Below are 23,056 nucleotides of genomic sequence, written 5' to 3' on the forward strand. Positions count from 1 at the left end.
TACAGTCCACATTGAAATTGCCCCCCAAATTCTTTTTACATAAATAAACATCCTGAATCCAATCAAGTCTCACCTATTGCTTTTGGTTTTCACCTCTTTCATGCTGTCATATTTTAAAAGACTCCAGGCTAGATGTTGTGTAGAATGTCCCACATTCTGAATTCGTTTATTTTTTCAGGTAAGCTTTTTGTGTGTGTGTATGTGGCAAGAATGCGACAGAGGTAGCAATATGCTTTCCCCACTGCATCATATTAGGAGACACATAACAACAGTCCTGACCCATTATTGGTGGTGCTAAGTTCGATCACTTGGTAAGGGGCACCCGTTGTAAAGCAAGCTGTTCTTTATTGTAAGTCATAAATACGCTGTGGGATGATACTTCGGGACTAAATATACCCTGAATATACTGCTGCCCAACAACATTTCACCCAGTGACTTTAGCAGCTAAGGAACAGCCTCGTGGCTTCCGACCTTGTGCCTCAGTTCGCTCATCTGAAAAATGAGGATGATCATGGTCCCTACCGGATGCTTGTTTTGAGGATCCGTGCTTGGCATACCAGAAACGCTCCACAAATGTTAGGTATTACTGGACGAAGGCAAATATGAAAAAAATTAAGGGCAGGGCTAGGACTGCATTCCGGTTCTCCGGATCCCGAGGGAGCTCCCAGTTGATGCTGGGCGAAAGCGGCCGCACGAGCCCATGTCGCCACGCCCTCCGCCGCGGAAGCCAGGGTGGGGGGCGCTGGAACCCTAGGCCGGCCGCGCAAGGCCCCCTGGGACCGGTAGTGCTGGGCGTGGCCTCGGGACTACATATCCCAGTGGCCCCCCGTGCGGCGACTTCAGCTGCTGCTGCCTCAGCCGCTCCACAGCGACGGCGGCGGCTGCGGCTTAGTCGGTGGCGGCGGCGGCGGCGGCTGCGGGCTGAGCGGCGAGTTTCCGATTTAAAGCTGAGCTGCGAGGAAAATGGCGGCGGGAGGTGAGTGGAGATAAAGGAGGAGGCGGTGGCGGGCGAGGGGGTGGAGTGCGAGGCGGAGGGAAGAGGGGCGAGTTCCCCAGGCTGCGAGAGCCAGCGGCTTCAGATCTGCCAAGGCACTGAGGGGCGCGCCGGCCGGGGGACGCGCTGAGGTAGTTTCGGGGTGTCGGGGCCGCGCCGCTTCCCCTCAGCCCGGGGGGCGGCCCGCGGCGGTCGGAGCTGAGACGAAGCTGGGTGGCAGTCCGCTTGGGGATCCGAGAGGGTCCCCGCGCGGAGGGGTCACCCGAGGAGTTTGCGGGGGGACTGCAGGGGCCCACTTTCCCCTTCTGTCCCTAAAGTTTTTTCTTCCTCTTGCCTCCCCCAGCCCTTTTGAAAGCTCCCCGCGTCCTCCTCCTGCTGCCCCGGCTCCTTAGCAGCTACTGGGACGCACGGGAGGGAAAAGCCGCGGGGACCCCCCCCCACCCCAGCCTCCCAGCCGGGTGAGATTTGGTTGCTGTGTTTCCTCCTCACTTGGGCATTTAAAAAATATTTTAACACGAATTGTCCGCGGAATTTTCATGTTGGGCTCGGGTAGGTTCTTAGTTTTCTCGGTAAAAAGGCGTTTTACTACCTCTGGTGTGAAGGCTGGGAAATGGGAAGTGGGAAGTTGGTTGATTAAATTTGGGGTTTGGCTGTCTTTATTACTACTTTTTTTTTTTTTTTTTTGCTCTCCCTATCTCTCATTTTATGAACATCGACCCAGTTCGTCACGGTTTAAATAAACTGCTTGTCTTGTACCTGCCTTAACAAAACTAGCCATGGGTCGTTGGGAGACTTAGTTGCTTCCTAAGCAGTTTGAGGGCATCTAGGGTGGAAAAGTTAACCGAGAGAGCGAGCATCTACCTCACTAGCAGGATCTGGGATTCCCAAATGGAATGACACGGAAGCTATGAGATTCTCTCGAAGTCGAAACTTTTTTCCCCCTCCCGAATGCGAAGACTTCCTTTTTGCAGTATTTGAGCAGGGCTTCAAAACCAACCTGTTTTTGTTATTAAGCCTGTACGGTAAAGAAACAGGAAGGAGAGTACCAGCTGTCTTGCTGCAGTGGTTTTAAATGGAGTTGAATGAGATGCGTGAGAGTGGTGGTAGTATTGAGTAAGATTGCTGCATCTCTTTGATTTAAATGCCTGGCCTCGGATCCACCTAACTGATCCCTGGCTGCAAAAAAGCTTCAGTATTTGTTGCAGCAGGTTGTTGAGAAGGTGATTGGAGGAATAAAAATCCTAGGTCTTCAGCGAATGCTGCACAAACGAAAATGTTAATGGAAACCTGTAAGTTTGTGAATTGTTTGTTCTTGAAAATATTTTAAATGTATGCTCATTTAGAATATGGTTCTACCGAATGATATCCAATTGGAAAGGTACAAACACATTGAAAAGTGAATCTCTCTTTCACGCCAAACCCTACAGTTTCCCCTTCTCAGAGGCAAAGACTGTTACTGGTTTTTAGAATATCCTTGGTCTTTGGAATAATTATTTTAAGATTTTCATTTGAAACCACTTCTGTTGGATACCAAAAGCAGGGAAATAAAATGAACAGAAGAAACAGAAAATGTGGGAATACTGTTTTTGCTCTCTTAAAAAAAATGTTGATAGCTATTGGAAAAAGCTCTTCTGAACTTACTGCTTATGTCACCTTATCTATTAATACCGTTAAATAACAATCTGTGAGGCTTTAGGATGAAGAACTCTGCCAGGGTTCATTGTTTGTATGTACAATGAAGCCTCTGCTTGTAACATGTAAAATGATATTGAACACTATAGCTCCTGTCACTAGAGGTTGCTTCAGGTTCTGCAATGAGCAGAAATCTAAATTGCCTGTGATCCTAAATTATAGGGGCATTTTATGTATAGATGGAAATGACTTAATTGTCCAATCAGCATTTGAAATAAGAGGCATATACCAGCTTTTGGCATATAGAAGATGGGGATTGTGGACTAAGCGGGAGGCTGTAATATTTCTAGAGCAGTTATAGGAAATATTTCTGCCATAAGATATTTAATTACAAAGGCTTTGAAAATGTACAACTTAAGCATCAATAGCGAGATTTATATTTTTATATTTTAGAATGGTTGTTTGAACAGCTTGCCAACACTAACAATTTGCTAAGGAAATTCAGTGATATTAGAGCTAGGTTATTAAAGATTATATTAAATAATTTAACTATTTTGAAAATGATTACGCTGTGCATTTCCTTCTCTGTATAAAAATTATTTCTAAAAAGTGCCACGCACCTCCCGAGCAAATAAAATAGAATTCAGTAAGGAGTGAAGTACTGTTGTACCTGGGACCCTTTTTCTAGGGGATATGCAAATAAAAAGTAGTTTAAAAATGGTTGCTTACTAATGTCTTCTTGACTGGTCTTTTGAAATAAGCTTTCTTGCAGGGACATTACATTAAAGATAAAAGCTAAGTGTGTCTTTTTTTTTTTTTTTTTTTTTTTTAACGAATTCAGTTCTTCCTGCCGGGCTGCAGTGGCTCAGGCCTGTAATCCCAGCACTTTGGGAAGCCAAGGCTGGTGGATCACGAGGTCAGGAGTTTGAGAACAGCCTGGCAAAGATGGTGAAACCCCTTCACTACTAAAAATACAAAAAATTAGCCGGGCGTGGTGGCGAGCACCTGTAGTCCCAGCTACTCAGTAGGTTGAGGCAGAAGAATGGCTTGAACCCGGGAGGCGGAGGTTGCAGTGAGCTGAGATTGCACCACTGCTCTCCAGCCTGGGCGACAGAATGAGACTCTGTTTCAAAAAAAAAAAAAAATTCTGTCTTGTGCATTAGCAGTATGATTCTGGAATAATTCATTTTAACTTGGAGTACTGTAATTGAAAAGTCTTTAAAAGAAAATTAAAAAATAAATTTTAGTTTGGACAATAGGGTAAGATTTAAAAACTCTGCTATTGTCCTATCCCAAATTGATGGTTAAAATAAATGGCTTTGGGTTTTTGTTTTTGTTTTTTGTTTTTTTTTTTGCGGGCAGGGGCGGTTTTTTTTTTCTTTTCTTTCTTTCTTTTTTTTTTTGAGATGGAGATTTGCTCTGTTGCCCAGGCTGGAGTGCAGTGGCGTGATCTTGGCTCACTGCAACCTCTGCCTCCTGGGTTCAAGCAATTCTCCTGTGTCAGCCTCCCAAGTAGCTGGGATTACAGGTGCGCACCACCACGCCCCGCTATTTTTGTAGTTTTAGTAGAGACAAGGTTTACCATGTTGGCCAGGCTGGTCTCGAACTCCCAACCTCAGGTAATCCACCTGCCTTGGCCTCCCAAAGTGCTGGGATTACAGGTGTGAGCCATCACGCCAGCCTGCATTTTAAAAAACTATATAATTTCACACTTTGGCCAGAGGAGGTAGAGTACTTTTGAAAACTTTTAATTTGTTGCAAGTTTAGAATGCATATTAGCCGCCAGTGACTTTTGGTCTACAACAGCAAATTTGTCACAATTTAATACAGTTGTTACCCTGTAAAGCTATCTAGGATTAGAAAAAAAACAAGACTTGTTGATCATGATTGAAGAGATTACCTGTAGCAGTTTGGTTCATATCCTTGGTATAAATATTTGTTTTTTGCATTACTGAGCGGTTAAAGCTCTGAGAGCAGAAAATTAGTATTGGAAATGTATGTTAACTTTTTCTTATTTTTTTCTCATACTTCAAAAAATTGAAAAACAAGTGCACTATATTGGTTTGGATTCTCAGGAATAGCTTTGAGATTGAGTGCTGCAGTAAAATGTAGGCATTTTCTCCTTTTTTTTTTTTTTTTTTTTGAGACAGAGTCTCACTCTGTTGCTCAGGCTGGAGTGCAGTAGCATGATCTCGGCTCACTGCAACCTCTGCCTCCCAGGTTCAAGCGATTCTCGTGCCTCAGCCCCTGCCCGAGTAGCTGGGACTACCGGCGCTCACCACCATGCCCGGCTAATTTTTGTATTTTTAGTAGAGACGGGGTTTCATCGTGTTGGCCAGGCTGGTCTCGAACTCCTGACCTCAAGTGATCCTCCTGCTTTGGCCTTCCAAAGTGCTGGGGTTACAGGCGTGAGCCACCGCTCCCGGCCCATTTTCTCCCATTTTATGAGTGCTTCTTCGGGTTGGGGAGGGGTTACAAAATAAACACTTCAGAATTAAGGTGGAGGAGGGGCTTTGTGGTAATGAGGCATATTCCATGAGTTTGGTCATGTTTTTACTAGGTAAATTCATTTTGTCTATCATTTTTCTGAGAGGGTTTCTGGGAGAAGATTATTTTAGGTTAAAGATGCAATTTATCCAGAGGCTAACTTTATTTTCAGCCCCCTAACAAATTATGGAATTGAATTTAATTGCCTTTCCCTTTCCTACCTTCTGGTAGAGAGTTTTTAAATGAACAGGAAAATGGCCAGAAAATACACAGCAGGAGTAGGATGGGAGACCTGCGGTGTGTAGAAGGCCGATTTATCCACAAACTGGATAATCTTCTTAGGCTGCATACTGCCAGTACCAAACTTTGTTAGCATTAACTCAGTTTGGTAGGTACTGCCAGCCTAGGTCAGTTTACAGTGGGGGGCAGTAATAGGGTTTATTTAACTAACTGTGTAGTAAACTTTGTGGCCTAAAGGCAAAGGAAAGGAGTCGGACCTGACTGGCAAACAGGTTTTACCCATTTAAAGTAATATTCCAAGAGCAAATGGACTAGTGTCTTTTTTGTTTGGCTTTTTAAATATTTTTGTTAGGAACATCTGTGTCTTTTTTTTTAAATTTTCTGTTAATTTTTTTTATTGATATGTTCTAGGAAAGGGTGTGACATTTTTCATCTGTTATTCCTATGAAAAGGTATTCTGTTGAAATGTTTAATTTCCTTGGTTAGAGGCTATGAGTGAGGGTTATGCAGCTTCACTTTTTGGAAACCAGGGTGACTAGATTACTGAATTTAACTATTGATTAGCCACATAATGATGAAAAGGGAATCTTGGCCTGGGTATCACACAGTAATGGATAATCTGCTTCCTGGGGCTTTGCTTTGGTGGCTATGGCAGCTGAGTTGGAGTGGTAGATGGATAGATGGGAAAGGACTGCAGAAGTCAGCATAATCCTCAATTAGGATAAGCCTTATGGTTAATTGAATGTTGAGTGTACAGGTTAAATCCCATTATAACGAACTCCAGGGGACTGGCCAAATTATTTTGTTGTACTGGGATTAGACTTTATTAAATATTGTTTAAAACAGTCTTTTTGTTAGAGGTGTTAGAGATTTTGGAAAAATTTCCATTTATTGTAACAATTTGACAAGTTGTTCATGAACCTTCCATCTTTAATGCTTTTACCTTTAAAAAGAAAAGAAAGCATGTTGAGCTGGGCAGTGGCAGAGCATGTATATCACCCCTCCACACCATGTTCTGAGTAGCTCTTGGTTTATGTCGACAACCTAATTAGTTTGTTAGTAAGTACTACCACCATCTAAGTGTGGTCAGAAGAATGGGAAATTCCCCAGGTTTGCAGGTGACTGGAGCTGTTAATTTTTTCTGTCCCCAACAACATGTATATATATTTTTAAATTTAACCCTGATCCTTAGAGCACCCAACAACTTTTTGTTGTTGTTGTTGTTTTGAGATGGAGTTTCACTCTTGTTGCCCAGGCTGGAGTGCAATGGCACGATCTCGGCTCACTGTAACCTTTGCCTCCCAGGTTCAAGTGATTCTCCTGCCTCAGCCTCCTGAGTAGCTAGGATTACAGGCTTGTGCCACTACACCTGGCTAATTTTGTATTTTTAGTAGAGATGGCGGTTTCTCCATGTGGGTCAGGCTGGTCTCGAATTCCCAGCCTCAGGTGATCTGCCCGCGTCGGCCTCCCAAAGTGCTGGAATTACAGGTGTGAGCCACCACGCCTGGCCAACAACTTTTAAAAAATAAATGAATATACATCATTTTAGTGTGAAATTTAAGTCAGTAATAATTGACTTACCCCCTTTCTCCTCAGCTATCAATGTAGGTTGAGATTTTTAGGTCTATAAATTGTATTGTTAAAAAAAAAAAGGGATAGTAATGATGTAGTTTTTAACTTCGTGATACTATCCATATAAATATGAAAATTTTCAGAAACAAGCTTAATTTATATACATATAAGAAAAAGACTGTTCTTATGCTTGGCCAGAAATATACTTCTTTCTGTCCTGTACTTTTATTAGATTGGTGTTTGCCAAGCTTCAGGCATTTACATCCCACCTTCATATCTAAGGCTAGCATTTTTAGTTTGTTTAGAGAATTTGGATTGGGTGCAGCAAGACATTTTTGAAGTCATTGTTTTAAATAGATGTTCCATGAAGGAGGGAAAATCTGAAAGAAGGAATTTCAAAGCAACCCAAGCAGTGTTTTGAAAATTCTCAAGACTGAAGAATAATGACTGACTAGTAGGCAGGAAGCCTGCAGTTGTATTGTGGTATTGTTCCTCCATCTCATGCATTTGAGAACTTTAGTACAAAAGAAGAGAAAGCATGGGGAGGGGAAGAAAGGGTTTTAACAAAAAAGGGGGCACTTTTGGAGTAAATATTCTTTGCCCTTCTGTTTAAACGAAATCTAAAGCCATATTATTTTACTTTGAAAGAAAATGTGTATCATAATAGAAATGTCCTAAACTGACATTTTTATAAATGAAAGTTAATTGCTGTTGGTGGAAAGAGCAGCATGATCATATGTTCAGTTTCAAAACAGAACTTTGATTAAAAAGAAATCTACATGTGAAAACCTTTTTTTCCTTTTTGGTACCTGATCAATATATTTTGTTAGCTTGTTACTTTGAAAAGAAGACTTACCTAGGGCAGAGTTCAGAATAATTTGTAAGCATGTGCTATAAGCTTTGGACAAATCAGTCTCTCTAGGCCAGTTTTTAAAATTTTAAAACAAAGGGTGCTCTGTATGGTTTTCCAAGGTTCCTTATTTTATACAATTCTATAAACTTAAGGCATTATGTAGATATGTACAATACTCTTTTACTTAAATTTTGTTGATCGAACATAACTGAATTAAGCTCTTTATACCAGATAACCGTGTGAAGTTAGATGCAGCTTTCAGTGCTGACTTAAAAAGAATTTAGAGGCTGGGTCCCATGGCTCACACCTGTAATCCCAGCACTTTGAGAGGAGGATCACTTGAGCCCAGGAATTTGAGACCAGCCTGGGCAACAAAGTAAGATCCTGTCTCTATAAAAAATAGGAAAAAAAAATTAGCCGGGCATGGTGATGTGCGCCTGTGGTCCCAGCCGCATGTGAGACTGAGCTGGGAGGATGACTTGAGCCCAGGAGGTTGAGGGTGCAATGAGCTGTGATTGTGCCATTGCACACCAGCCTGAGTGACAGAGTGAGACCCTGTCTCAAAAGGGACTTTAATCGCCTGACTTCATCACAGTATATGCTATAACTGGGTAAAAGTGTGTGTGTGTGTGTGTTAGAGAGGGATTTTCAGTCCCCTCCTTCTCGTGTAAGAAAAGCAAGTGTTACTTTCTTTACTCTCAGTGAAATTGCTGTCGTTGAAATGGATTATTTAAGTCATCTTGTGGAGTAGCTATATCAGCTTGAGTTTGTTTCCAGATTGAAATTTGGCAATTTTTGGGCTGAGTGCAGTGGCTCCTGCCTGTAATCCCGGCAATTTGGGAGGCTGAGGCCAGAGACATGCTTGAGCCTAGGAGTTCAAGACCAGCCTGGGCAACATAGCAAGACCCCCCCATCTCTATTAAAAAAATTTGGCAATTTTATTTGAAAATGTTATAAGAGTTACTCAGTACTCTTTATCAAATTGTCCCTTTAGTCTACTACACACTCTGTGTTCCATCCCAGCTCATCTGTTTCCTTTTACTTGCTTGGTGGTACTTGTGTTTTATGACAATGTGTTAATCTCAATTGAGGTAGTTGTCTTCACCGCAGTTGGAACAGTAGTTGACTACGTATAGGAAAATCTACCAGTGAAGAAACTCCACCAGTGAGAAAAATAACTCTGCACATCTTGCATCACTGGAGGGTCAGTGATATCTTTGTCATATAATAAGACAGGACTGTTACCATATTAAGTTTAAAACTACTTTCATCAGGAATCAATAAAATGGAATCCAGAAAGCGACTTTAAAAGTACACAGTCATGGCCAGGTGTGGTGGTTCACGCCTGTAATCCCAGCACTTTGGGAGGCCAAGATGAGTGGATCACGAAGTCAGGAATTGGAGACCATCCTGGCCAAGATGGTGAAACTCCATCTCTACTAAAAATATAAAAAAATTAGCTGGGCACGGTGGCGGGTGCCTGTAATCCCAGCTACTCAGGAGGCTGAGGCAGGAGAATCGCTTGAACCCTGGAGGTAGAGGTTGCCGTGAGCCGAGATCGCGCCACTGCACTCCAGCCTGGGTGACAGAGCAAGACTCCATCTCAAAAAAAAAAAAAAAAAAAAAAAAGTACACGATCATATCTAGAATGGTAGAAGCCTTGAGTGTATGGGTTCTAAGATTTGGCAAACCTGTAAGCATGAACTTGCCCAGTAACCTTCAGTTTCCCTTTTCTTTCCCCCAAATCACAATATAGTCATCCACATGTGACTTTTAAAAATTAATTCAATTTTTGGAGAGGGTCTTGCTCTGTCATCTAGGATGGAGTGTAGTGTCACCATCACAGTTCACTGCAGCCTTGACCTACTGGGCTCAAGCGGTCCTCCCAGCGCAGCCTCCCAGTAGCTGTGACTACGGGCACATGTCACCACTCCTGGCTGATGTTTTTAAGTTTTGTGTAGAAGGTGTGTCTTTGGCTGGTCTTGAACTCTTGGGATCAAGTGATCCTTCTGCCTTGGTCTCCCAAAGTGCTGGGATTACAGACGTGAGCCATCGTGCCCAGTATAGTGAGTTTTCTTAAACTTAGTTTTCATACCACTGTTCTAAGTCTTGAGGCCTTAAACTTCAATCATCTTTAATTTGCTGCTGCTTGGTTGTTGTTGCCTACTCTTCCATGCACAGACATACTTAATCAGTGATTATTATGCCTTTACTATTTAAGGAACTGTGAGAGTTAACAAAGTTTGTGACCTCCAAGTGTGCACAATCAGGTACTCATATCACTTCAGTACAAGGCAATCAGTGATAAGTCGGTTTTGCCTATAGAGATTGTAGAGAAGTTCAGAGGAGGCAAGGGACTACTACTGATCCAGGCCATCAGGGTACAGCATGTTGAAGAATAAGATTTAAACATTTTTTTTCTTTCTTTCTTTTTTTTTTTTTTTGAGATGGGGGTCTCACTGTGTTGCCCAGGCCAGAGTGCAGTGGCATGATCATGGTTCACTGCAGCCTTGACCACCAGGGCTCAAGCGATTTTCCTGCCTCTGCCTCCCAAGTAGCTGGGACTACACGTGTCCACCACCATGCCTAATTTTTTTTTTTTTTTTTTTTGAGACAGAGTCTCTCTTTGTCACCCAGGCTGGAGTGAAGTGGCGTGCTCTTGGCTGTATAGATATATAGCTGAGATATGTATCTTTCTTTTTTTTTTGAGACAGGGTCTTGCTCTGTCACCCAGGCTAGAATGCACTGGTGCTATCTCAGATCACCGCAACCTCCGCCTCCCCGGTTCAAGTGAATCTCCTGCCTCAGCCACCCGAGTAGCTGGGGTTACAGGCAGCACTACCACGTGGACCCAGCTAATTTTTGTATTTTTAGTAGAGACGGGGTTTCACCTTGTTGGCCAGGCTGATCTTGAACTCCTGGCATCATGATCTGCCCGTCTCCAAAATAAAATAAGTGGGAACTATGCTACACATGGACATATTGTGTGGAATAATAGACAAGAGACTAGGAAGGGTGAGGAGGGGGATGATGAGAGATTACTTAATGGGTACAATGTATGTGATTTGAGTAAATGATGCCCTAAAAGTCCTGGCTTCACCACTAGGCAATCTATGCATGTAACAAAATTACACTTGTACCCCATAAATTTATACAAATTAAAAAAAATCAGGCTGGGTGCAGGGGCTCATGCCCATAATATCAATACTTTGAGAGGCTGAGGCAGGAGGACTGCTTAAAGCCGGAAGTTAAAGACTAGGCTGGGCAATATAGTGAGACCCCATCCTATGAAAAAAAAATAGGAAATAATAAAATAATTTTTACAAGAAACAAAATATAAACAAAAAAAGGTTTTCTTCTAGAAAAAATAACTAATTTACATCTCAATAAGATAAAAACAATCCAACTTAAAAATAGGCAAAAGAGACTGGACCCCGTGGCTCACACCTATAATCCCAGCACTTTGGGAGGCTGAGGCGGGCGGATCGTGAGGTCAAGAGATCGAGACCATCCTGGCCAACATGGTGAGACCCCGTCTCTACTGAAAATAAAAAATTAGCCGGGCATGGTGGCACATGCCTGTAGTCCCAGCTACTCGGGAGGTTGAGGCAGGAGAATTGCTTGAACCCGGGAGGCGAAGGTTGCAGTGTGCCGACATAGCGCCACTGCACTCGAACGTGGCAACAGAGTGAGACTCTGTCTCGCTAAAAAAAAAAAAACAAAAAACAAAAAACGCAAAAGATATATACAGAGACTTCACAGAAAAAAGGTACCCCAGTGGCAAGTAAGTACGAAAAAAGATGCTCAACATCAGCCATTAGGGAAACTGAAAACTACAACGAGATACCACTATACACCCACTATGAGGGGTAACATTAAAAAGACTGACCATACCATTTGTTGGTAAGGATGTGGAACAACTAGAACTGTATCATACGTGGATACATGGCTAGGAGAAATGTGAAATGGTACAATCACTTTGAGAAACAGTGGGCAGTTTCTTTAAATTTGTAAATATTGGCTGGGTGCAGTGGCTCAAGCCTGTAATCCCAGCACTTTGGAAGGCTGAGGTGGGGGATCACTTGAGATCAGGAGTTTGAGACCAGCCTGGCCAACATGGCAAAACCTGGTCTCTACTAAAAATACAAAAAATTAGCCAGATGTGATGGCGTGTGCCTGTAACCCCAGGAGGCCGAGGCATGAGAATAGCTGAGGCATGAGAAGAGCCCAGAAGGCAGAGGTTGCAGTGAGCTGAGATCCCACCACTGCACTCCAGCTGGGGAAACAGAGCAAGACTCTGTCTCAAAAAAATTAAAAAAAATAAAATAAACTTGTAAATATTATACACTTAGCATATAACCCAGCCATTCTACTTCTGGGTTCCCCCCAAGAGAAACACAAGCTTAGGTCCACACACTACCCTATACACAAATACGCAGAGAAGCTGCTTACTTACCATCAAATACATATGAGGATATTTACTTCCAGTTTTGTTTGAAATAATATGAAACTGAATAAATCATGATATAACCATACAATGGAATGCAGTGTAATTATTAGAAATTTCTAAGCAACTATTAGCCGGGCGAGGTGGCTCAAGCCTGTAACCTCAGCACTTTGGGAGGCTGAGGCAAGCAGATCATTCAAGGCCAGGAGTTTGAGACCAGCCTGGCCAACATGGCAAAATGCGGTTTCTACTAAAAATACAAAAATTAGCTGGGCGTGGTGACACACACCTATAATCCCAGCTACTCAGGAGGCTGAAACATGAGACTCACTTGAATCCAGGAGGCAAAGGTTGCAGTGAGCCAAGATCGCGCCACTACACTCCAGCCCGACGGAGCAAGACTCTGTCTGAAAAAAAAAAAAAAAAAAAAAATTATAAGCAACTGTAAATCAAACTGATATGAATCCTTCCTCAAGATCATTTTTAAAGTATGTACAGTGCAAAACAGGGCTCTTGAGCGCCAGTTACTTAGGTGTGTTCATTTTATAACAATTTAGCAAGCTGTACTTGTGCCCTTCCATAAATATATTATACATCAATTTAAAGTTTGCCAAAAATATAGGAGAAATGCTTAAACTTAAAAACTTTAAACTATATGCATGTATATGTACCTAGACTAGGGTAACAATGGTTCCAGGGCAGGGAAGGAGGCAGCTAAGAAAGGACGGCCACTGTATACCCTCTGATAACTTTTAAATTGATCTGATGTGTACCTGTAATTTATTTCAAAAAGTATTTTCTTAACTGAGACCATTTGCAACTCTCTTTAAGTCAACATTTTCTTTTTTTTTTTTCTAGTATCAGAAGATTTTTTTTTTTACTTTTAGTTTTTTGAATTTCTTTTTTTTTTTTAATTTATCAACATTTTCTTAATATAGAAATAAAGTAGAGGCAGAGATGGATTTAGGTCCATAACAGTTCTTCATAACCCAATTTCAAATTTTCTACATATTATAACAGTCTCATTCTCACTACTTTTATAACTGAAAAAACAGTATAAATTTCAAAAATAAACTTGTAACAAATCTTTTTTTTTTTTTTTTTTTGAGACGGTCTCTGTTGCCCAGGCTGCAGTGCAGTGGTACAATCTTGACTCACTGAAATCTCCGCCTCCCAGGTTCAAGCGATTCTCATGTCTCAGCCTCTGGAGTAGCTGGGATTATAGGCATGTGCCATCATGCCCACCTAATTTTTTTTTTGTATTTTTGGTAGAGATGGGGTTTCACTATGTTGGCCTGGCTGGTCTCAAATTCCTGCCCTCAAGTGATCTGGCCCACCTCGGCCTCCCAAAGTGCTGGGATCACAGGTGTGCTGTTTTTTTGTTTGTTTGTTTTGTTTTGTTTTTTGCTTTTTTTTTTTTTTTTTTGAGACAGAGTCTTGCTCTGTCACCCAGGCTAAAGAGCAGTGGTGCAATCTCAGCTCACTGCAACCTCCGCCTCCAGAGTAGCTGGGATTACAGGTACCTGCCACTATGCCTGGCTAATTTTTGTATTTTTAGCAGAGACAGAGTTTTGCCATGTTGGCCAGGCTGGTCTTGAACTCGTGACTTTAGGTGATGCACTTGCCTCAGCCTCCCAGAGTGCTGGGATTACAGGCATGAGCCACCACACCCAGCCTCTTGTATTTTAAATAGTGTTTTGTATAAGATTTCATTTGTGTTAAAAAAAAAAATTCTACAGCAAAAGAGGTTTGAAAAACCGGGACTATGAATGATATAATGTATATTAAGCATTTAACACTGCCCAGGGACAGACACACAAATAGTAACTTTTAATAGCTATATATATATATATATTTTTAATTTTTTTTTTTGAGATGGAGTCTCGCTCTGTTGCCCACCTGGAGTGCAGTGGCACGATCTCCGCTCACCACAACCTCCGCCTCCTGAGTTCAAACAATTCTCCTGCCTCGGCCTCCCCAGTAGCTGGGACTACAGGCGCACACCACCATGCCTGGTTAATTTTGGTATTTTTAGTAGAGATGGGGTTTCACTGTGTTAGTCTCGAACTCCTGATGTCGTGATCCACCCCCCTCGGCCTCCCAAAGTCCAAAGTGCTGGAAATACAGGCATGAGCCACCACACCCGAGCTTTTTCTTTCTTTCTTTTTTTTTTTTTCTTTTTTTTAAGACAGGTCACTGGGTCACTCTGTTACCCAGGCTGGGGTACAGTGGCGTGATCTCGGCTCACTGCAGTCTGCCTTCTGGGTTTAAGCGATTCTTATGCCTCAGCATACTGAGTAGCTGGGACTAGAGGCATGCACCACCACTCCCAGCTAATTTTTTATTTTTTAGTAGAGACGGGATTTCACTATGTTGGCTGGTCTTGAACTTCTGGCCTCAAGTGGTCCGCCTACCTCAGCTTCCCAATGTGTTAGGATTACAGGCGTGAGCCACTGCCCTCAGCCTTAATACCAATATTATCATCAATCAATAAGTGGTAGCTTTTCTGTGGTACATCCAGACAATGGCATATTATTCAGTACTAAAAAGAAATGTGCTATCAATTCATGAAGAGATGTGAAGAAAACTTTAAGTTTTCACTTAGTGAAAGAAGCCAATTTGGGTGCTCGCTTCGGCAGCACATATACTAAAATTGGAACGATACAGAGAAGATTAGCATGGCCCCTGCGCAAGGATGACACGCAAATTCGTGAAGCGTTCCATATTTTTAATGGTATGTCAGTTATAGAATTAGTAAGTATCTTAAATCTAAGGTAGCTTGTGCTATTTTATGTCAAGTAAGTGTATCAAGTTCTCAGAAAACAAAGTGACAGAAGTCAATGTAGTTGATACTTGCTTCACTATTTTCTAAACAGGCTTGGATAGTCTTAAAGGACATTAAAGTACAATAAATTACACAACCTTTATGTTAACATTCAATGTTAAGTTATGAACATGAATCAATGGTGCTATTAAATATGAAATGTCAAAAAAAAAAAAAAAAAAAAGAAGCCAATTTGGAAAGGCCACTTACTGTGTGATTCTAACTATGTGACGTCTTAGAAAAGGCAAAATTTTGGAAACACTAGAAAGATCAGTGGTTGCCAGGAGTTAGTGGGGGAGGAAAGAATGAGTAGACAGAGCACAGTACTCAGGGTAGTGAAACTACTCTGTATGATAGATACTATAATGGTAGATACATGTTGTTATAAATTGTTCCAAACTCATAAAATGCATGATACCAGGAGTAAACTCTAATGTGAACTACACACTCTGGATGATAATGATGCCTCAGTGTAGGTACAAATGTATCAAGATGGTGGGGGGATGGTGATAGGGGAGGCTACACATGGGTTTGGGCAGGAGGTATATGGCAAATCTCTGTATCTTCTGTTCAATATTGCTGTGAACCTAAAACAGCTCTAACAAAATAAAGTGTTAAAAAATAAATGGCAGCTTTTATCTTTTCTACCCAGGAATAGGAACTGAAATATAGATCAGGACACAGGGAAGAGAATTTTATTGGAATAAGAGGGTAGAAGACAGAGCAAGGGTCTAGACTATCAAGCAACTGACATATAAATAAGATACACACATAGAATTAGAAAGATGGTGGTTGAAATGAAAATTAATAGTCAGATTATGAAAATCTTTGGGAGCTCCATGTGAAGTTTAGTTTCGAATTTTAGACAATAAAAAACAAAGGTTCCAAGCAGTCAAGCAGGCTGGGTGCAGTGGCTCAAGCCTGTAATCCCAGCACTTTGGGAGGCCGAGGCAGGCATATCATTTGAGGTCAGGAGTTCAAGACCAGCCTGGCCAACATGGTAAAACCCTGTCTCTACAAAAAAGTACAAAAATAAAATTAGCCAGGCATGGTGGCACACACCTGTAGTCCAAGCTGCTCGGGAGGCTGAGGTGGGAAAATTGCTTGAACTGAGGAGGCAGAGATTGAGCCAAGATCACGCCACTGCCCTGTAGCCTGGGCGAGAGTGAGACCCTGTCTTTAAAAAAAAAAAAAAAAAAAATTTGCTGGGTGCAGTGACTTACATCTATAATCCCAGCACTTTGAGAGGCCTAGACGGATGAATCACTTGAAGTTAGGAGTTTGAGACCAGCCAGCATGGTGAAACCTCATCTCTACTAAAAATACAGGCGTGGTGGCACATGCCAGTAATCCCAGCTACTCGGGAGGCTGAGGCAGGAGAATTGCTTGAACCTTGGAGGTGGAGGTTGCCATGAGCTGAGATAGCACCACTGCACTCCAGCCTGGGTGACAGCGAGACTCCGTCTCCTCCCCCAAAAAATTACTTTATAATATTTTTTACTATAACGAAACAGTACAGAGTAAAAAGAGATGAGAAAGAGAAGAAACTGAAACAGCAGTTAATTCCCTTTAGATCTATTCCATCTTCTTCAAGTATTCGCTAATAATCCCAGTTGAAAAGGACTTTTCTTCCTCTGAACTTGTGAACCACCTGCTTATGTTGATGCAATTACATTTTCTTCTTCTTTTTTTCTTTTTTCTTTTTTTTTTTTTTTGAGAAGGAGTCTTGCTCTGTCGCCCAGGCTGGTGGGCAGTGGTACGATCTTGGCTCACTATAACCTCTGCCTTCTGGGTTCAAGCGATTCTCCTGCCTCGGCCTCCCTAGTAGCTGGGATTACAGGTGCTCGCTACTACACCTGGCTAATTTTTGTATTTTTAGTAGAGACGGGTTTTTGCCATGTTGGCCAGGCTGTTCTTGAACTCCTAACCTCAGGTGATCTGCCTGCCTCGGCCTCCCAAAGTGCTGAGATTACAGGCGTGAGCCACCACGCCTGGCCAATTACATTTATTTTTCAACTAGATTATAAACTCCTAGATCACAAAGGGATTCTAACAGTCACATTACTTAGCACAATTCTTTGAAAAACAGTGGTACTGAATAAAAACATTTAAATGATGTAAAGAAGGATCGTCCAGTCCTAGGGCAATTTAGAAAACATGGAATGTACTCTAAGGCTGATATGATTTTCCTGGGACAACTCTGTGAGGGAGACACAGGTCCCAAGCAAATCCCTAGGAATATTTAATTTTAACTCCATTTCCAGGTAGAAAAACTGACTCGAGAGTTGAATTCTAAAAACTTTCACATCCAGGCCAGCCATGATGGCTCACACCTGTAATCCTAATACTCTGGGAGGTCGAGGTGGGAGAATTGCTTGAGTCCAGGAGTTCATTACAAGTCTGGGCAACATAGGGAGACCCCGTCTCTGCCAAAAAAAAAAAATTAGCTGGGCATGGTGGTGCGCACCTGTAATCCCAGCCACTCAGGAGACTGAGGTGGGAGGATCGCTTAAGTCCAGGAGTTCCAGGCTGCAATGAGCCATGATTTCACCACTGTACTCCAGCCTGAGAAACAGAGGGAGACCCTGCCTCAAAATAAATAAATTAAATTGGGGGAAAAAAAAAGAAACATAATTGAAAAAAATAATAGAGGATTTTCTTTTTCTGTTTTTTTTTTTTTTTTTGAGACAGAGTTTCGCTCTTGTTGCCTGCCCAGGCTGCAGTGCAATGGCATGATCTCGGCTCACTGCAACCTCCACCTCCCGGGTTTTCAAGAGATTCTCCTGCCTCAGCCTCCCGAGTAGCTGGGATTACAGGCATGCACTGCTACGCCTGGCTACTTTTGTATTTTTAGTAGAGATGGGGTTTCACCATGTTGGTCAGGCTGGTCTCGAACTCCTGACCTCAGGTGATCTACCCGCCTCGGCCTCCCAAAATGCTGGGATTACAGGGGTGAGCCACCATGCCTGGCCAATAGAGGATTTTTAAAGCTTATAAAAGGATTACTCCTTACCTTCAAGAAATAGACAATTTGAATCCACGCTACCAATCAAGAAGTACTGACTCACATGCACATGAACAATTAAGATTCATCTAAGAAATGACTGGTGCGGTGGCTCACGCCTGTAACTCCAGCACTTTGTGAGGCCGAGGTGGGTGGATCACTTGAGGTCAGGAGGTTGCAACCAACCTGGCCAACATGGTGAAACCTTATCTCTACTAAAAATACAAAAATTAGGTGGGCGTGGTGACGGGCACCTGTAATCCCAGCTACTCAGGAGGCTGAGGCAGGAGAATCGCTTGAACCTGGGAAGTGGAGGTTGCAGTGAGCCGAGATTGTGCCACTGTACTCCACACTGGGTGACAGAGCGAGACTCCATCTCAAAAAAAAAAAAAAAAAAGCCGGGCACGGTGGGTCATGCCTGTAATCTCAGCACTTTGGGAGGCCGAGGCAGGTGGATCACTTGAGGTCAGGAGATCAAGACCACCCTGGCTAACATGGTGAAATGCTGTCTCTACTAAAAATACGAAAAGCCAGGCGTGGTGGCGTGTGCCTGTAGTCCCAGTTACTCAGGAGGCTGAGGCCGGAGAATTGCTTGAACCTGGGAGGCCGAGACTACAGTGAGTCAAGACTGCACCATTGTACTCCAGCCTGGGTGACAGAGCGAGACTCCGTCTCAAAAAAAAAAAAAAATGATATTTTTAGTTTTGGTGTTCTGGTAATTTACCTACATGAGATGGTACCTGAGATGGGCCCAACAACTAGACTAGAAAGCAGTGGAGAAACAAGGGAGAAGACGGAGAAAAAACAGTATGTCTGAAACCAAGGGAAATTAGTCTGAAAGACTGATAAAAAGACGGTGATTAAGAACTGAATATCAGGTTAAGAAATTTGGAGCCAGGCATGGTGGCACACACCTGTAATTCTAGCACTTTGTGAGGCCCACTTGGGAGGATTGCTTGAGACCAGGAGTTCAAGACCAGCTTGGGCAATGTGGCAAAACTCTTGTCTCCACAGAAAATTTTTTTTTTTTGAGAGAGTCTCGCTGTGTTGCTCAAGCTGGAGTGCAATGGCACAATCTTGCTCACTGCAACCTCTGCCTCCCAGGTTCAAGAGATTCTCCTGCCTCAGCCTCCCGAGTAGCTGGGACTATAGATGCCCACCACCACGCCTGGCTAATATTTGTATTTTTAGTAGAACCGGGGTTTCACCATGTTGGTCAGGCTGGTCTCGAACTCCTGACCTTGTGATCCGCCGGCTTCAGCCTCCCAATGTGCTGGGATTACAGGTGTGAGCAACTGTGCCTGGCCAAAAAAAAAAAAAAAAAAAAAAGGAAGGCTACAGGTTGTCAGTGGCCTCAGTGCTTTCGGGCTACACCCTTGTTTACAGTGACAACAAGGTGGTATTGGAGTGTTACAGGGTCAGAGAGAAGACCTTCAATTATCAATTAGAGGTTTTAAATTTAAATTTACCCTGGCTTTTAAAGGAATAGGGTACACTGTTTTCTCTTTACTACTTCTCTCTCTGACTCTGTCTCTCTCTTTCTCTCTTTGACTCCCTCTTTGTCTCTCTGCCTCTCTCTCTTTCCTCTGCTGGTCTTTCCCTGCCTCTGCCAGCCACTTATGCCGCTGTTCTCCCCTCTCCTTGCCCTTCCCCAAGGGAGGAACCGGCAGGAGTGGAGCTACTCTTTCTTCCCCTGAGAAGAAAGGAAAGGGGAGTTCTGAATATTTTCCTTACTACCGGAGGTTTGTGTGAGGTTCAACCCCCTGAAATTTGCGGAAGGCTCAACCCCTCAAACCAGTGGTGTCTTGTCTTGGCTGTCCTGGAAGACTCAACCTCTCAAACCAGGGATGTCTTGCCTTGCCTGCCCTGGAAGGCTCAACCCCTCAAACTAGGGATGTCTTGTCTTGCCTTGCCTGCCCTGGAAGGCTCAACCCCTCAAACTAGGGAGTGTCTTGCCTTGCTGCCCTGGAAGGCTGACCTGTTTCCTCCCTTTCCCCCTCTGAAGGTCCTTTGCGCTCACTGAACTTGTGTTGTCCTCTCTGGCTGCTCCCCCGAGGGAGAATTAGGCCCCTCTTAGCGTTGGCGTGCCGGTATAAATCCCACGGCAGGATCTGCCCTAAGCCATATGAGGTAGCTACGGAACGCAGAGGGTACCCACTCACTCTGTCCAGCAGTAGGACTTGTCATCATCTACACGAACAACACCGCAAGTACGGTTGTTTGTGATCATTCACAAACATACACATTTAGCCCTCCAGAATTTGACCACCAAGGAAGTACTCTATCGGCTCCCACGGCTTCTCCTTCCTTGGTGTGTGCACAGAGTCGTCGCCGCAGTATGTGAGGATCTTTTACCTAGGTTGCTGGCCAGTTTCTTTCCGCCTTGCTGAGAGCTCAGCTTATTCCTCGCACTGCGTGGGTCCTGAGGCCGCCACAAGGGGGCGGGGTGCACCTCCTCACAAGGGAGAACCAGAGACCGCCCCCGGAGGGGAATGTAATCACAGGCAAGCCCCCAAATTTGTATAAAGTTTCGGTGCCACAAAAGAAATAGCATTCGAATATAAGATTTTCTTTTTTTTTTTTCCTCAGCAAGGCAATTTACTTTTATAGAAGGGTGCACCTTCACAGATGGAGCAATGGTGAGCGCACACCTGGACAAGGGAGGAGAAGGGGTTCTTATTCCTGACGCACGTGGCCTCTGCTGCTGTGTCGTTCCCCTATTGGCTAGAGTTAGACTGCACAGGCTAAGCTAATTCCGATTGGCTAATTTAAAGAAAGTGTTGGGGTGAGTGGTTTGGCGGGAAAAATGGCTGTGGCAGAGCAGGAAACAGGAATGAGTCAAGGTGAACAATGAGTCAGGGTGGAGCAGGTAATCAGAATAAGTCAGAGTGGAACAGGTAATCAAAAAAGGTTGCTCTACAGGGAAGTTAAGTTTAAAAGTAGAAGGCAAAGAATTGAACATACTGACATATTCTTTGAAGAGAAATTTAGAACTCATATCCAACACTCAGGCACCATACCATATAGATTATGGAGGTCTTGAAATCAGATAGAGTAATTCTTCTAACTTTATTCCTTTTCAAGTTGTTTTGGCTATTCTAGGTCCTTTGCATTTCCATATAATTGCTAGAATCAGCTTATTTCTGTGAAATTTCTGTTGATATTTTGATTGTGATTGCATTGAATCGGTTGATCAATTTGGAGAGAATCAACATCTTAACAGTATTGTGCCTTTGCTTCCATGAACACATTGTATATCTTTTCATTTATTTAGGTTTTATTTAGTTTCCGTTAGCAGTGTTTTGTAGTTACCATTGTACAGATCTTTTTTTTTTTTTTTTTTTTTTTTTGAGACGGAGTCTTGCTGTCTCCTAGGCTGGAGTGCAGTGGAGAGATCTCGGTTCACTGCAAGCTCCGCCTCACTGGTTCACGCCATTCTCCTGCCTCAGCCTCCGGAGTAGCCGGGACTACAGGTGCCCGCCACCACGCCCGGCTAATTTTTTGTATTTTTCGTAGAGACGGGGTTTCACCATGTTAGCCAGGATGGTCTCGATCTCCTGACCTCGTGATCTGCCCACGTCGGCAAAGTGCTGGGAGTGCTGGGATTACAGGCGTGAGCCACAGCGCCGGGCCCTTTTTTTTTTTTTTTTTGTGGTTTTAAGGAGAGAGTTTAATAGGCAAGAAGAAAGGGAGAAGACGGAAGAAGCTCCCCCATACAGAGACAGAAGGAGGGGGGGCTCCAAAACCAAAAGAGGAAGTCCCCACTTGCCACAGATACCAGCCAGGTATATATGCAGCGGCTGGAGGAGGCAGTGTTTGATTTGCATAGGGCTCGGGATTGGTTTGACTCAACAAATCATTCGCGTAGCCCGTGAAAAAGCTGACCCTCCCACCCTGGCCTTTTAATATGCAAATGCAGGGGCGCTATGATGTTCTACACACGTGGGGATATGTGGGGGAGGCCATGTTGCCAGGAACTTGTGGGGAAAGGGCAAGAAGGCTGAGGCAATCTCCATGTTTGGGTGGACCCATTTTCTAATGGCCTGCATTTGCATATCAAAGGTTGTTGGCCTGGCTCTAAGAGCTGAGGCTTTACGAGAAACTTTGCCAGAGATGCTTTAAAAAAAAAAAACGAGCCGGGCGCGGTGGCTCACCCCTGTAATCCCAGCACTTTGGGAGGCCGAGGTGGGCGGATCACGAGGTCAGAAGATCGAGACCATCCTGGCTAACACAGTGAAACCCCGTCTCTACTAAAAATACCAAAAATTAGCCAGGCATAGTGGCGGGCACCTGTAGTCCCAGCTACTCGTTAGGCTGAGGCAGGAGAATGGCGTGAACCCGGGAGGCGGAGCTTGCAGTGAGCCGAGATTGCACCACTGCACTCCAGCCTGGGTGACAGAGTGAGATTCTGTCTCAAAACAAAACAAAAACCCTGAAAATTTGGCTGGGCGCGTTGGCTCACGCCTGTAATCCCAGCACTTTGGGAGGCCTAGGCGGGCAGATCACAAGGTCAGGGGATCAAGACCATCCTGGCTAACATGGTGAAACCCCGTCTCTACTAAAAATACAAAAAGCCAGGCGTGGTGGCCTACACCTGTAGTCCCAGCTACTCCGGAGGCTGAGGCAGGAGAATGGCGTAAACCCGGGAGGAGGAGCTTGCAGTGGGCCGAGATCGCGCTACTGCACTCCAGGCTGGGCGATAGAGCGAGCCTCCGTCTCAAAACAAAACAAAAAACCACGAAAACTTCCCAAGGACCCCTTTTCCTATCACATTATCCCCTGTGGAGATGCCCCACTAACTGTTAGGGGGTTTTGGGCGACGACTCTTTCTGGCTACTTCCTGCTGAAAAGGGGCGTCGAATGGGAAACAGCAGCTAGGGCTCCTTCTGGGGTTGATCCAAGGGTCTTCGGAGGAATGGCTGGCCTGTCCATGTGTGGTTCAGTTTATGGCACCATTTGGAGTTTGATTGCTTCTAGGCAAGAAGAAATATTTCGAGTGATAG

The 23,056-nt window shown here is 43.6% G+C and overlaps 1 protein-coding gene and 1 non-coding gene across 16 annotated transcripts in view; both read left to right on the plus strand.

Annotated features, from left to right (window-relative positions):
- Positions 1–784: 784 nt before the first annotated feature.
- Positions 785–23,056, plus strand: part of NCOA3 (nuclear receptor coactivator 3) — a 155,137-nt gene continuing 132,865 nt past the window's right edge. For 7 of the 15 annotated variants that reach the window (XM_016938076.4, XM_016938077.4, XM_016938078.4 and 4 more), the window contains exon 1: positions 791–976. The gene's annotated coding sequence lies outside the window, so the exon portion shown is untranslated. Of the gene's footprint in view, positions 977–23,056 lie in introns of all 15 variants that reach the window. The other 8 variants (XM_016938074.4, XM_054675017.2, XM_063803079.1 and 5 more) reach the window with 4 other exon arrangements.
- LOC112206613 (U6 spliceosomal RNA) lies at positions 14,849–14,955 on the plus strand. The gene has a single exon (XR_002941022.1). It is a non-coding gene; the product is annotated as a U6 spliceosomal RNA (small nuclear RNA).

The sequence above is a fragment of the Pan troglodytes genome, chromosome 21, assembly GCF_028858775.2.
Source record: "Pan troglodytes isolate AG18354 chromosome 21, NHGRI_mPanTro3-v2.0_pri, whole genome shotgun sequence".
Lineage (NCBI taxonomy): Eukaryota > Metazoa > Chordata > Mammalia > Primates > Hominidae > Pan > Pan troglodytes.